Below are 12,314 nucleotides of genomic sequence, written 5' to 3'. Positions count from 1 at the left end.
AGATATTACTACACAGAAATAACACAAATGTACTGAAATGTTTTTCATGCCAGTTCTGAATCATATAAGAAACCATAAAGACCTACTTGAAATTCTGACTCAACTACTGTAAAAACTAGGAAAAATCCATTCTCTAATTACTACCATTAATTAAGATTAACTTTCAACCTATTCCAATACTCTTCCTCAAACAACATGGTCTAATCAGTAACCACAAATATGTAAATTTATGAAAATTTACCCTTTATAGAAAGTTTCAATGATTTATTTTAATCATTCATGCGTTTGTAAACCCAAATATAATTGTTTAGCACCTACCTGAAATCCTATCTTCTCCCATGTTCATTTCTGGAGTCCCACAATGCTGTTTCAGTGTGTAAAACTCTCTGCTGCACTAGAGTCTCTAAACCACATGCTCTTCATGATCACTCACAAACAATTCATAATGGCCACTGGGAATACAAAATTGGATACAACAGCCCAATACTCGCCAGATATTGATAGGCAAGGATGAAAGGCAGGCATAAATTGGGTGTATCTTTAAAATCCCCTTTTTGCTGTTTAGATGTTCCTTTTGAAATACCTTTAAAATTCAAAATGCAGGAAGTAGAAGCAGTCCTCCATTCCCATCTCTCTATACAGTAATGTTAAAATTTTGCCATCCATTCTTCCAGACACCTTTCTAACAATTAGTATGTTCATTTCAGATTGTCAAGTAGCAATATACAAATAATAAGACAGTATTTTACTACTTAATGTACACATGTACAAAATTTTTAAGAATGCTAAAATATTCATTATAACACTGATCAGTCAGCATTGTTTAACTCTATAATCATGTCAGAATAATCACATTCCTCAGGAACAGTAATGATTGACATTTCCAATTAGAACGAGGCATATGGTCAAACCTCTGTAAACACACTATTAGTTGATGTTTGTTCAAAAACTGGCATAATTTTAAATATCCACACAAAATACCCTTGTCAGACCATGTTCCAGTGTCTAAATTATATTCATATGATGAATAAGCTACAACCATTATGATCTTTTGTTGAGGTATATTTCAGATGCTCAACTATTATTTATACTCAATGTATAACATACTTCAGTGTAAATTTGAGATGTGGAATAAATTCCCAGCAGCAAGTAACACCATTCCAAATGTTTGAATTTCAATTATTATGGCCAAACTGCTGTTCAAAAAAATACTGATTTATACCTTAATTTATAGATTAATTTTCTTCAAAAAAATGTTCATAATTTATTATTGGCTACTGAGTTGAACATTTTTGACTTTTGTTTCTGATTATCACATAACATACAAATATAAGCAAACACTGGAAATTTTTAAAAAGGTCTTAGAATAAAATAAATATTCATAAGCACAGAAGTTTTATTTTCATTCAGATGTCTATATATGGTAACAGATTAGAAAACAAACACATATGGAGTTAATCATTTTACATTAAAAATAACACACTTAGGGGCACCTGAGTGGCTCAGTCAGTTGAGCGTCTGACTTCGGCTCAGGTCATGATCTCACAGTTCATGGGTTCGAGCCCCGAGTTGGGCTCTGTGCTGATGACAGCTCAGAGCCTGGAGCCTGCTTCAGATCTGTGTGTCCCTCTCTCTCCGCCCCTCCCTCCCTCATGCTCTCTCTCTCAAAAATAAACATTAAAAAATATTTTTAAATACATACATTTAGATATAACATGAAGCAGGATTATGGAACTATTTAAGTTTAGATTTGAATATTTCCTTGGTATTCCAAAAACAATGCAAAGCAATAAGCTAATGAGAGAGTACTATCACATTTATACTCCTAAAACTAAATGTACATGTGCACATATGTATTAACATTTATAACATGTATGTTATATGCATGTATACACATATATATTTACAAAAAGTAGATTTATATAGCATAGCAAAGTAACAGTTAACAATAAGAATATCTTCCACAAATATATCTGTGATTTAAAAAAGACAGTTTCCTTCTCATGTATTCTTTCCTCTTTCTAAAGGTAAAAATCATCCTGGGATATTTTGTTTAAGTATAAAATCTATTATTTTCTTATACATAAAAACCTAACAATCTGAAGAAAAGGCAATAGATCTATCCCTCTCCCCAAAAAACCCACTTAACACCAAAATGTTATATAACCCTAAGAGAACAATTGTTAATTACTTATTACACTGCCAACACTTACAAAAGACAACTTACGGTATTTTACAATAATGAAATATTTACAAATTTATACTTTGTGAAATAACATGCATCTGAAAACACTAGGTATTTTTAAATGATGTATTTGTTATTTACAAAGTTGTCTTGAATATTTTCATCCTGTTCAGTTAAATAAAAACTGAAGAGCTCAAAGAGGGACAATATTTCTCATAAAACAGACTTGCTATGATTAAAATACATAATCAGCAATACAACTATAAATTTAATAGTTGTATAGCAATACAATATAAAATTAGGACTTAGGTTTTTTAATGTATAATAATACAAGGAGTAAACTGATTAAAATGTAAAATTTTCTTTTAGAGAATGCAAGAGCAACAGTACACCTTTTTAGTAACTTTCTCCTTCCGATACCAAAATAGGCAATAGCTCAAGAAACTTGTTATCAAGAAAATTGTTATCAATTGCACTGCTATTAAAACACTTGATAACAATGAAACTATGAAAGTTTACAATGAATTATTTACAAAATTATACGTTGTGAGACTCTACACATCTAGAAAAGACTAGATGTTAAAAACTAAAAACTTGTATCTATTATTTACAAAGTTGTCTTGAATATTGTCATGCAACCAAAGGAACACATACAGAATTGTGTATAGTTCCAAGAGGTAGTATAAAATCTCTTTAACAAAGTCATTTATATCTCCAATGTTAACAATAAAAATAAATACAGGGAAGATATGAATAGGTGAAGCACAGAGGATTTTTAGGACAATGAAAACATTCTGCATAATACCATGATGGATACATGTCGTAATACATTTGTCCAAACCGACAAAATGTACAATACCAAGAGTTAACCATGAAAAACTATGGACTTTAGGTAATTATGAGGTATTGATGTAAATTCATCAGCAGGAACAAACGGTAAGTAACTCTGGTAAGGTATGACGATAATGGGACTAACTATGCATGTGCTGTGTGAATAATGATGGGGATTGCGCATGTGCTGGGGCAGGAGCTAGATGGCAAATCTCTGTACCTTCCCCTCAATTTTGCTATGAACCGATCTAGATCTGCTCTAAAAAATATCTTAACACAAGAATAATGTAAGGTACATATACTAGGGAAGCTCCAAATGAAATACATTACAATACACCTTGTAACATCAAATGAATTTACACGGTGTATGTTTTTTAATATACAGTTTATACTTATACAATGGCATACTATTCTACTATGAGAATGGGTTAAATGCATAATCTTTTCTATTTCTCTCAACAACAAAATGAGTGTATGATAAATATTGCATAGCTCCAAGACCCTATTTCTCAGTGATCAATTTCCTTGCCATGACAACTTTAAAAGACAATAGTCCTAACACATTTACAATGAAAATGTTTACAAAATTATACTGTAACACTATGAATACATCTGGAAATATTAGATGCTTAAAACCAAATGTTTCACTTGCCTATTATTTCCAAAGTTGTCTTACTGCTGTGTAACAAATGAACACAGAACTGTGTATTTTAGATTCTGTAAAATTTTCTTTAGTAAAATGAATTTCATCAAGAACCTCAGTACATCTGAGAAAATAAGATATACCTCATGTCCCTTAATAAGTAAAAATATTTTAATATAAAATGGGCACAATTTAACTATTGAAGTCTAATTTTTCTTCTAAATGAAATATGTGAGGCAATGAACTTTTAACCACCCTCTTTCCTGACTATATACATGTGTGTGTACACACAAACATAACAAAAATAAGGCTCAGAAGCTTTTAACCCAATTTTCAAATAAATTGTCTTTAATAATCCCAGCATTCCATGGAATCCTACACAAAGGTGAACAACATCCTCAAAAGAAAACGGTTTCTACCTTCTATCATTTTGTTTACCAACATTTCTATATACTTCCTAAGTCAAATGCTATAATATAACTATTATAAATACCAGTGTTTAACAACAAACCACAAAGTGCCATCCATAAGAAATTCTTAAAATAATTCGGGTATGTCAAACTTAGAGTTTACCAACAGCATGACTGTAACATACATGATGTTCACTATCTCTATAAACCAAAAATAGATTCAAAGTCAAAGAATCTTACATTACTGATGAGAATGGAAAACATCCACCACCCCATCCATTCTCTTACAACAAACCACTGAACATGCAGAGAAACTATATTGATTTTTATAAGTTTGATATTTAAACATGTTTATCAGCAATGTCTGTATATCTAGAAATAAGTATTTTATCAATAACTACATACACAGCAGTCTATAAGTCATAACAGCAGAGACTGATTTTACTATTTCATGTCTACAAGCATAAAAAAAGTTTAGTATAAGAAATTACTCATTTCATATTTAAAATATGAATGGCAATAATTTCTGTACTTTAACAATGAATGTCTAACTAAAAAATCTCAAAGCCACAGAGAGAGAGGCAAACCAAGAAACAGACTCCTAACAATATAGAACAAGCTGAGGGTTACCAGAGGGGAGGTGGGTGGGGGAGGAGTTAAATAGGTGATGGGAATTAAAGGAGTGCATGTGTGATGAGCACTGGGTGTTGTTTGGAATAGCTGAAACCTAAATTGTGCACTTGAAACTAATATTACACTGTATGTTAACTGGAATTTAAATAAACTTAAATAAAGAACTGAAATAAAGAATACAGAAAGAAAAAACATCAAAATAAAACCTAATGCTTGAAGATGCTCTACTATATCTATAATCAAACAATGATTCTACCTTTAATATTTCAATAAAAATATATTTACAAAATTATTGACAGAAATTATATATCTAAAAATGATTTATAAAATGACACTTACCTCCTATACGCAAAACAAAATAATATAATCCCTATCACCAAATACATCCCAAATAGACATGGTGTAGTAATTCAATTTGTCAAAGTGAAGTGTTTTTTCACATTGTCTCTCAAATTGATATCCAAAAAAAAAACGCACCTATCAGCAAATCCTATGCAAATATTCTAAAACAAAAACTAACGTCGGTCTATAACTTAACTAGCCATTTAACAGTATCCTCCGGCAACTAAAGCTCATGAACAACACCCTGTATTATCCACCATCAAACAACACAAAGAACAGATTAAAGCCGAGTGATAATTATTTGGCCAAAAGGTGTTCCTATTGTATAATTTTTAATAAACAGTTGTCTTATATATACATATACAATACACCTGTGGGTATATATACATATGTATATGAATGCAACCCCTGTAAAATTAAGGATTAAAAGTTTAAAGTAAAAATTATTTTATCCTGTTTTACACACAGAACACTCTAACAAAATATCCTGAACTTCAGCTGCTCAATTATTTACTCAGACATAATCTGACAGCTGTTATGCAAATTTTTCATTCTACATATTTACAAAACATGCTGATATAATTATTCCTCGGCTTTAAGAAAACATAACTGTATCTAATTATACACATTATATAAAACTTTTCTTTGATCAGCCCATCCTTTTAAGAACATAGATTTGACAGACCATTACAAACATCTCTAATACAAACTTGTAAATCACCTATACTATTTTATGTAGTATTTTAAAGCAAGAACAATTCAATTATTAAAAGTCAAATTACACTGGCAAATGAAAACTTTTCTAACCTATTATGTTTAACCACATGTAGAGATTTTTCTAGTAATTGTATTTCCTATTTGCATACAAACATATCTAAAAACCATAAACAAAGGCAGACCCACAGTTAAAATGACATTTCCACTATGATGAATCTTCTATAAAAAACAATGTGAGATATTATACTAGACACTGCACATTTATTCCACCCTACAATTTGAGCCTAATAATCCAATGAACACAGAGGCAAGATATAATATCATTTTTGTCAAACAAAAATGTCTATCCGTATAAGTTGATATGTATTTACAGTGCTGTCTATGTAGATAGAGAAGTGGATGGTAAAGAACATTACATTGTATATAACACTTTAAAAAAAAGTATAATCTTACTGAAAAGGAATTAATGTTGAGGCAATTTAACAATTCTATTGGAAAAAAACAACAACAAACTACACCTATTTAACATCACAGGATTAATAAAATATATGTCGAATCCCAACTTCTGAGCATCGAGTAAAGCCTCTAGGCTGTTCAAGAACTGTTTCTGCACATATGCATATACGTACAGCCCTCCAAAATTCCCTGTTCTCTACCTTCTAAATTCTGCTTTTATTTGCCTACTACAAATAAGGCAGTCTAAAACTCCTCTCAACAACCAAAATTATATTCTAACATTTAAAATGCCCCAAATATCAGTCATCTCCATGATTAATAGGATGGTTTAACACAGTACTTTTTCCATTACATACATAGCAATAAAAAAGCCCATCAAATCCTAAACATGCATAGAAGCTGGACTCTTATGCAGTAATTCCATCATGGGAATTAAATCTCATACCACAGAAACATTAACATACCATAAAGATATTAACAAATATTTACAGAATAACATCTACAACCACACAGAACAGCCTTAATAAAATTTCTTGTGTAACAGCTGCATACAGAACAATCCTTGCCCCACACCAAAAGCCACTCAAAAATCATTCAATCAAATGATTCTAAATGTGTATCATTCAAAGGTATTCTAACAGTTCTATTTTTATAATCATGTATTAAAAATATTTCTTCTAAATGTTAGCAAATTTAACAATCACAATACCTTAAAGTCACAATGCAATTATGTTTAGTTATTTCATACAGTATATTCTCAAAATAAACATTAATAACTAGTGCCTTACTTTTTTCCTGATTAATATATTAAACATTCCTCATGTCCATTTCCTCTCCCCTTATCCATAAACATTCAAACAATGAATATAGCATTGTGTGTATCTTTACAAAATGGCCTCATTCCTTTCTAAAATCTTTTCCAGAAGGCAGTTTTACCAAACATGCTTTTAAAAACTCACCTAGGAAACCAGCTCTATTATCACAGCAACCATTTTTAAAAACAATAGATTTGTTTATAACTGTAGTCTCTGTGCTTGAGCATCAGAGTGCAAGAAAGATAAAGCAAAGAAAGAATAAAATACAATAAACTATTACATGTTGAATTTCATTCTTTTCACTAACATCCAATGAACAGTTCATACATATTCACCCTTCACTGAGTATTTTATATTGATTTCAATACCATTACCCAATCACAATTTTCTTAAGCATTTATTCTTAAGCTCTATATGTCCAGTAATTAGTTAATAAGTTTACATTCCTAAAAATGGTGTGTGAGGTGAAAAGAAAAAATTTGTGTTTATCATGTATGTATTAAAGTCACGTATACAAGGCTCTTACTATTAAATATTTTTATGGTAAATTGGTAATCCATAGAAAAAAATACTGAGATTTTTACCAAATCCAAAGATTGCCAATGAAATAAAATTTTTGAAAAGCAAGATGAATTTCAGGACAGTATATATCTCTATTTTCTCTGTGATTTTGTAGTTGGTGAAGCTTCTAGCTCAAGTTGGGATGTGTTGTCCTTCCCTTTCATTCCATATATTCCTAGAATGCTGTCTTATATTTACTTGAGATTGTCCATTCTAAACCAATACTACAAGTGCCATTCACTTGAAATTATTTCAATTCAGTAGATAACTTCACACATTTGCATTCTGGGGAGTAATTTGGAATTAGAGATGCTGTGCTAATCATGTTGGACCATGAAATAAATATAGAATACAAGATCTAGGGAGTGTCTCTACAGGAAGGTCCTGGTCAAAGACCCCTTGAATCAGCATGATGTTTAGGCTTCATAGCAGTCCATAAGTATAATTGCTCAGGATACTCCAGAAAAATTTGAAAACTACAATCTGATCAATGCAGAGGCTCTCAGGATATACTCTCCTGTTCACGTCAGTGGCAAAAACGTTTGCACAGTATCCTAAATCATCTTGGATTATAATCTCATTGTTTCTTGCTGCACAAATTTCGTTAAGATTCATATCAGGGGAGTCTTAGGGCACAAAATTTAGGAATCCAAATGTTCAGTGACTAAAAGTGGCAAATTTCCAGTTTTGACAGTGGCAAAAGATCCTCTATTATCAGTTTATATAATCTTTGTCCTCTTCTCTGATTATTGCTTATTTCTAATACTCTTAAAAACATGCCAAATGCAGATTTTTGAAGAAATGTGACTTGGTTTGTCATATCTTTCCCAAATACTGCTCTGGCAGACAGATGAAACAGAGAATCTGAAGCTAGAAGTAAGGGGATCAGTTAGAAGCTTTAATACAGTTAAAATACGACAATTACAACAACAAAAGTCATCTAGAAAGGTAGCTTCAGAACTGCTATCTAATGGAGCTTGAACAGGTTGTCTATTGTCCAATAAATTTTCTAAGTTTCTGGATGAAATCCTTGTCCATGTTTCTTGGGTTCCATTTATGTCCACGAATGACACCCACTTTCTCACCTAGTTGGCATCACCTTTTTACATCTATGTAAAATTGATTCAAATGATCATACAATGATTTTTAAAGGGTGTTTATGAATGATTCGGAGACATTTCACATGCTTACTTGCCAGTATTTTCTTCTTTGAATTATCTGTACATGTTTTGTCATTTTGAATACAAGTGTTCCAAGTCTTTTCTTTTACAGGGTTGTAGAAGATGTTTGTGTACATTACTAAAACCAAGAGAATAAATAGCCAATATATTTTGCCAACCAAAATAATGATACATTTTCACATTTTTATCTGGCCAAGTACTCTGTTATATACTGACAAGTAAACGGTCATATACTCCTCAACAATGTTCTCTTGATTTCTAAGAAATTTGCACAAATGTAAGTTCAACTGAAAATGTCCTTTTTGAAAAATTTAAACATAGAAGATTTATTCTCCTGTGCGCTATACTGAAACAGGTGTAAGTACCCAATAAAAAAGTAGACAACCTTTTTTCTTTCCTCCATGCCCCCCCAAAAAATTTGGCACTCTCTAATTAACAGAAAATCAAGTTGAGTTTAAGATAATTTTGTGGGGGCACCTGGGTGGCTCAGTCGGTTGAGTGCCCGACTTTGGCTCAGGTCATGATCTCACAGCTCATGAGTTTGAGTCCCTCGTTGGGCTCTGTGCTGACAGCTCAGAGCCTGGAGCCTGCTTCAGATTCTGTGTCTCCCTCTCTCTCTGCCCCTAACCCACTCATGTTCTGTCTCTGTCTCTCTCAAAAATAAATAAACATTAAAAAAAATTAATAAAAAAATAAATAATTTTGTACCCTCAGCAAAGTAGTACAAAAAATGCCAGTGTTTTGTGACTCAAACCATTATAAAACATGAGAAATTTGAGCTTTAAACTGAAGCCACACTTTGCCTATACAATAAAAGGAAAATTTCATGTCTTTTGTTCATTTATGCATTAATTCAACAAATAACTATGATAACAATATACCAATATAACAAAAATTACTAACTATCCAAACTTCTACCATATGCCAATTATTATGCCAGGTCTTGGGAGAAACAACAGTAAGGACACCAAGACTTTCTACTGAAGCATTAATATGCTTTGCTCTCCCTATAAGGGAAGAACATGAGAAAATTAAGTCCACTATGCCTTCTTATAACCATGTTTATGAATCATGCTATATATAATCTTAGACAAAGAAAAACATTACTAGTTAAACCGAGGTTTTTATGCATTGTTTCTTCCCCGTGACTTCAGCAATCTTTGAGGGATGAAATATTTCTATTACTTTGCCATCACATAGGGCCATCATTCACTCAGTTGAAAAAAACACTCCATCTATTTCAAATACAAAAAACCATTGTCCAATCTCACTAGAGAAGGTTATACCTTATACAAGATGTAATTAAGAAAAACTCCCCAAATATTCTTATTCAAAAATAAGAAAACCAATTTCACTGCAATAACTTACTTTCAGAAATCATGTCACAATTTTAAAATATCTTATGTAATTTCTTCTTCACTCCAAGCCACGGGAAAAAAAGTCCTCTCGTTCCAATTCTCAGTTCTTTATTTGCTATATCATGGGGGAATGACTCTGATTTGACCTATATCTATATTCTTCAGCATTTTCAAGCTTGGAGAAATCCCTGGCTACTTTTCGATGCTTATAAGTAAACACAGACAGTCCGTTATTAACACTATTCCCATAAATAAGCACCATTATAAAAAGCAGGTATCAATAACCAAATACAGCTGCCAAAGTATTCACAGATAAGCTATAATATATTTACTGAAATTTCCCCAGAAAACAGACTCAACCCCAAACTCAACACCCAGAAGTTCACGGGTAGTGGCAGTTTCTGGCCTACTTAAAATGATACAGAAGTGGATGCTTAAAATAAAACCAAACTAGGGCGCCTAGCTGGCTCAGTTGGTAGAGTGTGCAACTCTTGATTTCAGGGTTGTAAGGTTGAGTTCTTTGCTGTGTAGAGATTACTTAAAAATAAAGTCTAAACACACAAACACAAACATATGCCTATAATGCAAATAATTCAAGTTATGCAGTTCTGTGACCAACAGAACATAAACCAGATAAATCTTCCCACAAAAGTAAAAGTATTAGGCAGAAGTTATGAGGTCCAGAAAATCAACACACTATTCAGAGATCACATCTACTTTTAAAATGTTTTTTTAAACATTAATGGCTCTCTGTAAATTTTTGTTTATTGGTCATTTTTATCCAATGTGAACTTGGTGAATATTTTTGTACTTGATTCATTATCAAAAAGAAATTTACTTCCTCAAATTAAGTACATAATTTAAATGTATACTGGCAATTTGTTGTCTGAATAAAACTCAGTTGTTTCTTATCAGCATATGTCAACTTCCCAGACCTTGACCTACGCTGAACCAGAAACTCTTACACAAACTGTACAGGCCCTCCAGGTGATTCTCATGTGTACTGAAGTTGGAGAAAGTCTGATTTAATCTAGACCGTCTAGAAATATACAACTCTACCTATTCCAATAACTGCATAATGACCATATTTGATCAGCACATCTTGCTAATCACAGTAATTTCAACATAAGACACAATACTGCCTATTCATCTCAAGAAAAGACACAGAGAATCTAACATGGCAAAGCTGGCTGAAACTCATACACTCATACTTAATGACAAAGTAGCAGGTAAATGTTAGTAATTCTGATTCCTAACCAACCCCCACTGGTCCAATATTCAAAGAGGGCAGCTTTCCTCTTGCCAGCAACTGAAAGAATCCAAACACTGTTTTCAATTTACAGGTATCCTTCACACTTATACAACACTACGGACATGTTACAATCACTGAAACCATGTATTTTTCCTTCTTATCTTCCTTTCTTCCACCAATGCTCTCACCATCTATTGCTAATTCATTCCTTCTATTACTCTCACCAAAGTGCTCCAACCACACATAAATCAGCTAGACTTAACCTGAGAATCCCTTTGTAGGAATGAACACTATCATCAGAGTCAAGAAACAAGGAGTCTGACCATAAAGCCAACTTACCCCCTCCAAAACAAAAATAAATCCTGATCATCTTCTAGGGATTCCAATTATAGGGGATTTTCTTTCAATCACCTATAAAGAAACAGCACCACGAAAATGGGACTGTTTGGAAAGGGCTGAGCCAGCAACTACCACTGCTTGCTTTCTCCCAGTAATAACTGACTACCATAGGTTGTACCAAACATCCAAAATCAAATGACCTTTAGTCAACACTACTCTTCAACAGACTCCAATGAGTATTCCCTTCCTTCCTCATTCAAATGTATGCTTTTAATCAAATTCAGTTACTAGAAAGGGTAACTCATTTCTCTCAATCCATCCAGCATATCCCTACTGGACAGGATCAGGAACATTAAGTCAAACAAGTATGAGGTTTATAAACATACTAAAATTTATGGCAGGGAAACAGGGACTTGATAAAGGAAAGACCTTGATAAAGGAAAGACTTGTTCACCATTCTTCTTAAAGAAAATTGTAATTTTTCTGAACCCCAACAGCTTTTCACTATAAACTATCACTTTTCGCAGTATCAACACCCACATTATCTATACACACAGACCACACACACACGCACATACATACATACACACA

General features: G+C 32.4%; 1 protein-coding gene and 1 non-coding gene across 3 annotated transcripts in view; both read right to left on the bottom strand.

Moving 5' to 3' along the window:
* Window positions 1-12,314, bottom strand: part of SNURF (SNRPN upstream open reading frame) — a 50,806-nt gene that overhangs the window by 4,653 nt on the left and 33,839 nt on the right. For both annotated transcript variants that reach the window (XR_006598971.1, XR_006598972.1), the window contains exon 8: window positions 319-452. The gene's annotated coding sequence lies outside the window, so the exon portion shown is untranslated. The remainder of the gene's footprint in view (window positions 1-318; window positions 453-12,314) is intronic.
* Window positions 11,645-11,715, bottom strand: LOC111561236. The gene has a single exon (XR_002743590.1). It is a non-coding gene; the product is annotated as a small nucleolar RNA SNORD108 (small nucleolar RNA).

This window comes from Felis catus, chromosome B3 (assembly GCF_018350175.1).
Source record: "Felis catus isolate Fca126 chromosome B3, F.catus_Fca126_mat1.0, whole genome shotgun sequence".
NCBI lineage: Eukaryota > Metazoa > Chordata > Mammalia > Carnivora > Felidae > Felis > Felis catus.
This window is presented reverse-complemented; position numbering and strand designations above follow the sequence as displayed.